This window comes from Helianthus annuus, chromosome 15, assembly GCF_002127325.2.
Source record: "Helianthus annuus cultivar XRQ/B chromosome 15, HanXRQr2.0-SUNRISE, whole genome shotgun sequence".
In the NCBI taxonomy this organism is placed as follows: Eukaryota; Viridiplantae; Streptophyta; class Magnoliopsida; order Asterales; family Asteraceae; genus Helianthus; species Helianthus annuus.
Genome location: NC_035447.2, coordinates 80,339,267 through 80,345,518, shown reverse-complemented (window position 1 = coordinate 80,345,518; position 6,252 = coordinate 80,339,267).

Here is a 6,252-nt window from a genome sequence, read left to right as displayed (position 1 = left end):
GCGATACATTCTTCAGTTAAATGCCCAAAATCCTCGTGGTATGCACACCACTTCGATTTGTCTTTAGTTCCAGTTGGTTTGTCATTCTTTCTGGGCCACCTGGCTTTTTCTCCTAGATTCTGCATTGCAAGGATTACTTCATGATTGTCAACGGAAAAACAATATTCAGAAATCGGAGGATAATCCTCATCATCCTCTTCTTGGTCAACAGCATGCACGTTCTGGTTGTCATTTCTATGGTTGGATTTGAATTTGTTGCTTTTGAAAGAGGATCCTTGCTTTTCTTGCTTTGAGGATCCTGCTTGTCTCTCCTGGATCCTCTTGTCATCCTCTAGCCGGATGAACCTGAGTGCCCGAGTTCTTACTTCATCTAGGTTCCTGCATGGTGTCATAACAAGATCATCATAGAACAATGAATCCTTAAGCAATCCTATCTTGAAGGCCTCAACAACTGTGGCCATATCCAAGTTAGGAATATCCAAGGATTCTTTACTAAACTTCGTTATGTAATCCCTTAATGATTCATTATGACCCTGAGTTACCCTATATAAATCACTAGTCAATCTTTCAAACTTTCTACTACAAGAGAATTGATTATTGAATAAATTAACTAAATTAGCAAATGAAGTAATAGAGTAAGGGGGAAGACTTAGCAGCCATTTAAGAGCTGATCCAGTAAGAGTGGATCCAAATCCTTTACATAGGCATGCTTCCTTTAACTTTTCTGGGATTGGATTGATCTCCATCCTCTCCCTGTATTGTGCTATGTGCTCCTCAGGATCCGTTGTACCATCATACAGCTTCATAGTAGGGATATGGAACCTTTTGGGTACCTCTGCATCACAAATTGGTGGTGCAAAACGAGATACCTTATGGCTTCCATCTGCAATCTCCGGGATAGGCTTGACTACCCCTGGAACACTTGAGATCATATCCTTCAACTTCTGCAGTTCTCTGGCCATAGCATGGTTGATACCTGTATCCTGCACGAATCCATGGTTAGCGGTAAGATAATTATTTAAGGCGTTACCTCCCATTGGGTTCAAGTTAGGAACACCGGATGTGAATCCATATTGCTGGGATTCTGGGATGATGGAGGGACCAGTGGAAGCAACGGTCTGCATTGGAATGAAATCTCCTTGATGGATATCTAGACTTCCTGTTTGCAAATTCTTCAAGGATCCTGGCATCTGAAGGGATCCTTGAACCTGGGATGATCCTGGAACAAAGGAGGATCCTTGAACCTGGGATGACCCTGGAACAAAGGAGGATCCTTGAACCTGGGATGACCCTGGAACAAAGGAGGATCCTTGAACCTGGGGTGACCCTGGAACAAAGGAGGATCCTTGAACCTGGGATGACCCTGGAACAAAGGAGGATCCTAAGCTCATGAAGGATCCCATATGTTGAGTATAGGATCCTGCCGGTTGGAAATATGATCCTGATGCCTGAGTCATTGTTGCTGGGCCGCAATGCACTCCTGTTGATCCACCCATATATTGAATGTCTGGGACCTCTGATGGCTGAGAAGTAATCATTGGAGTATCAAAATTTAAAGATTTGGGCATCAGTGGGGAATGATCCTTTGCCGTTTTCTTTTGCCTTTTGAGATCTCCGATTTCCCTGAGGATCCTGTCATTAGTTTCATCCTGCTGCTGCATACGATCCCTCATCTGCAAAATCAAAGTAAATATATCACTAGTATTGGGAACAGAAGAAGTTAGAGCAGAAGATGATGGTTTAGAGGAGATAGTAGTTGGTCTCTTCTCAGCATTTTTCTGAGATCCGGCTGGTGGTGGAGGCAAAGGTGGAATGCCAGTAGATGAATTGACTGCCGACATCGCTGTGGAAGTATTCTTCAACGACGAAGCCATGCAACACTCCGGAATGGTCACCAACAGAAAAACTTTTTATGAATGAAGCACCAATTGCCCCACGGTGGGCGCCAAACTGTTTTGGTCAAAAAATCACACAAGGATAATGCAACCAAACTCTATGTAAACGGGGAATGATGCTTGGTTTGATGAAAAAGTAAAGGATCACTTTAGTATGAAATATGCAAGTGACACAAGGATTTATACGAGGAAAAAGCCCTTGATCAATGAATGATCTCCGGCATAAAAAACCTCGGGTGATGGCAACTACCGATCACCAAACTTCAATATAACAAATAAGGATTACAACTTCGGATGGTAACGAGCTGAGTACAAGGATCACTATAGTATTGTGTCTAAGCGTGTGAGGAATGTGTTGTCTGTCTTCCGAATGTGGAAGAGTGCTATATATACAAGTGTGAGTGGCCCTATTTTAGGTAAATAGACTAACTATCAGCTCATTACCCCTTTAGAAATAAAAGTAAATCTAGCCTAAATTATCGCCCTTAAATCATGCTGAGTTTCCATACCCTCTACAACGTTCATCTCTGATTGAGCATATGCCAAAGTTGTAAAGACGAGTCCCTTGATTACGTTGCTAAGAGCGGATCCTGCTAGACATTCCTGCAAGATAACATTAAATCCAATGAAAACAACTGTTAGCATGAGGATCCCTATGATGGTCCGTGATCCTGATCCTGGAACTCTTCTGAGGATCACTATCTGCCAAAGAAATAAGGATCACTGGTTAGGATCACATGTAAGGATCATATGTCATAAAAATCCAGCCCTAACACAAAGGAAGCTAAAATGGATAATGGAGAAAGACCTGTTCGAACATCAAGTGTCTCTGAAGGAAAAGTCATAACCTTTGATGAGGATGATCGTGTTGACATCCAGGATCCTCATCACGATGGTTTAGTTATTACTCTTTTTATTTCTAACCATTTTGTCCGCAGGATCCTTATTGACGGAGGAAGCTCAGTGAACATTATCCAACTGGATGTTCTAAAGAAAATGGGTATCCCTGAATCAGATATCATACCAAGTTCCCTGAATCCCAATTTATGTTGAGGGATTACATAATTATCAAAAATTTTGTGTTATTGACTGTTTATCTTGTTGTAATGTTATCCTTGGCAGGCCCTGGATACACGATATGAAGGCAGTCCCATCTACCTACCATCAATGTGTGAAACTCCCTAGTCCTTGGGGAATAGTCAAGATTGATAGTGATCAGCAGGAGGCTAAGGGTTGCTACACCTCATCAATGAAACCAGCCTCGAAATCAAGGGAGCAACAGCAATCAAAGTATCCTCCAAGGGATGTCTTGGAGGCAAGAGAGTAGGATGTGGTAGAAATCCTCATGGATCCTGATGATCCTGAATCCAAAATCTATATCGGATGAAAGAAGATCTAGTATCCTTCCTCAATAGAAGAAAAACTACCTTTGCATGAAAGCATGAGGATATGACAGGTATATCTAAGGATATAATCACTCATAAACTTGGCATTGACAGGTCATTCAAACCGATCCATCAAAAAAGGAGGAAGTTTGCACCAGAAAGAAATGCCATTATCCAGGAAGAGGTAGAGAAATTGCTCCGGGCAGGTATGATTAGAGAGGTCAAGTATCCAAGATGGTTGGCCAATGTGGTTGTTGTTCAAAAGAAAAATGGAAAGTGGAGGGTATGTGTCGATTTTACTGATTTAAATAAGGCATGTCCCAAGGATCCTTTCCCATTACCCCACATTGACTCCATGGTGGATGCAACGGCGGGTCATGAACTGTTAACTTTTATGGATGCTTCCTCTGGATTCCAGCAAATTCAGATGGAACCATCTGATCAAGAGGATACGGCTTTTATGACTCCAACCGGTATATATTGTTATATTGCTATGCCATTTGGATTAAGGAATGCAGGTGCAACATATCAAAGGCTGGTGAATATGATGTTCAAGGATCAGATTGGACAAACTATGGAGGTTTACATAGATGATATGGTGGTAAAGTCCATAAAAGCTGAGGATCACCTAAGAGACTTGGAGGAAGCATTTGATATCCTTGACAGATATAACATGAAACTTAATCCTTCAAAATGTCACTTTGGTGTTAAAGCAGGTAAATTCCTAGGATATATGGTGACCAAGAGAGGCATTGAAGCTAGCCCGGAACAAATCAAAGCCTTGGTGAATGTTAGGGCAGGATTTTAATGAACTGTGATCCTTACATGATATCCTAACAAGTGATCCTTGTTTCTTTGGCAGATAGTGATCCTCAGAAGAGCTTCAGGATCAGGATCTGGATCATCCTAAGGATCCTCATACTAACGATTGTTCTCTTTATATTTAATGTTGTTTTGCAGGAATTACGATTTGGACCTGGTCTTGGCAACGTTATTAAGGAATCTTTCACGCTAGTTTCGCACATGCATAACCAGAAATAGATGTTGTGGAGAATATGGAAACTTAGCACAAATTACGGGCATTTAGTTAGGCTAAATTTACTTCTGTTTCTAAAGGGGTAACGAGCTAGTAGTTAGGTGACTTACCTAAATTCAATCACACACACTTATATAAAGGGCACTCTCAAGCATTCGGAGGACACAACACATTTCTTACACACTCTAGCATACTACACCATAGTGATCCTTGTACCTAGCTCGTTACCATCCAAAGTTGTAAACATTGTTTATGATATTGAAGTTTGGTGATCGGTAGTTTCCATCACCTGAGGTTTTTTATGCCGGAGATCATTCATTGATCAAGGGCTTTTCCTCGTATAAATCCTTGTGTCACTTGTGCAATTTACATTTAAGTGATCCTTTACTTTATCCATCACTACAAGCATCATTCCCCGTTAACAGAGAGTTTGGTTGCATTATCCTTGTGTGATTTTTGACCAAAACAGTTTGGCGCCCACCGTGGGGCAATTGGTGCTTCGTTCATAAGAAAGTTTCCCGTTGCTGATCATTCCGGATCATTGCATACATGGCTTCATCGTTGAAGAATACCTCTACAGCGATGTCTGCAATCAGTTCATCTCAGGGCATTCCACCTTTGCCTCCACCACCTGCTGGATCTCAGAAAAATGCTGAGAAGAGACCTACTCCCATTTTCTCTAAAACTCCATCTTCTTCTGCTCTAACTTCTTCTGCTCCCAGTACTAGTGATATATTTACTTTGATTTTGCAGATGAGGGATCGTATTCAGCGGCAGGATGAAACTAATGACAGGATCCTTGAGGAAATCAGAGATCTCAAAAGACAGAAGAAAATGGCAGAAGATCATTCTCCACTGATGCCCAAATCTTTGAATTTTGATACTCCGATGATTGCTTCTCAGCCATCAGAGGTCCCAGACATTCAACATGTGGGTGGATCAAGAGGAGTACACTTCGGCTCAGCAATAGTGACTCAGGCATCAGGTTCATATTTCCAGCCAGTAGGATCCTATCCTCAGCATATGGGATCTTTCATGAATTCAGGAGCCTACTCAGGAGCACAGCAGGTTCTAGGATCCTCCTTTGTTCCAGGATCATCCCAGGTTCAAGGATCCTCCTTTGTTCCAGGATCATCCCAGGTTCAAGGATCCTCCTTTGTTCCAGGATCATCCCTGGTTCAAGGATCCTCCTTTGTTCCAGGATCATCCCAGGTTCAAGGATCCTCCTTCGTTCTAGGATCATCCCAGGTTCAGGGATCTCTCCAGATGCCAGGATCCTCTAAGAGTTTGCAAACAGGAAGTTCAGATGTCCATCAAGGAGATTTTATTCCAATGCAGACCATTGCTTCCACTGGTCCCTCCATCATCCTAGAGTCCCAGCAATATGGATTCATATCCAGTATTCCTAACTTGAACCCAATGGGAGGTAACACTATTAATAATTCTCTTACCACTAACCATGGATTCATGCAGGATGCAGGTATCAACCATGCTATGGCTAAAGAACTGCAGAAACTGAAGGATATGATATCAAGTGTTCCATGGGTGGTCAAACCTATCCCGGAGATTGCAGATGGAAGCCATAAGGTATCTCGTTTTGCACCACCAATTTGTGATGCTGAGATACCCAAAAGATTCCATATTCCAACTATGAAGCTATATGATGGTTCGACGGATCCCGAGGAACACATAGCACAATACAGGGAAAGGATGGAGATCAATCCGATCCCAGAAAGGTTAAAGGAAGCGTGCCTATGCAAGGGATTTGGATCCACTCTTACTGGATCAGCTCTCAAATGGCTGCTAAGTCTTCCCCCTTACTCTATTACTTCGTTTGCTAACCTAGTTAACTTATTCAATAATCAATTTTCTTGTAGCAGAAAATTTGAACGTTTGACTAGTGATTTATATAGGATAACTCAAGGTCCTAATGAAT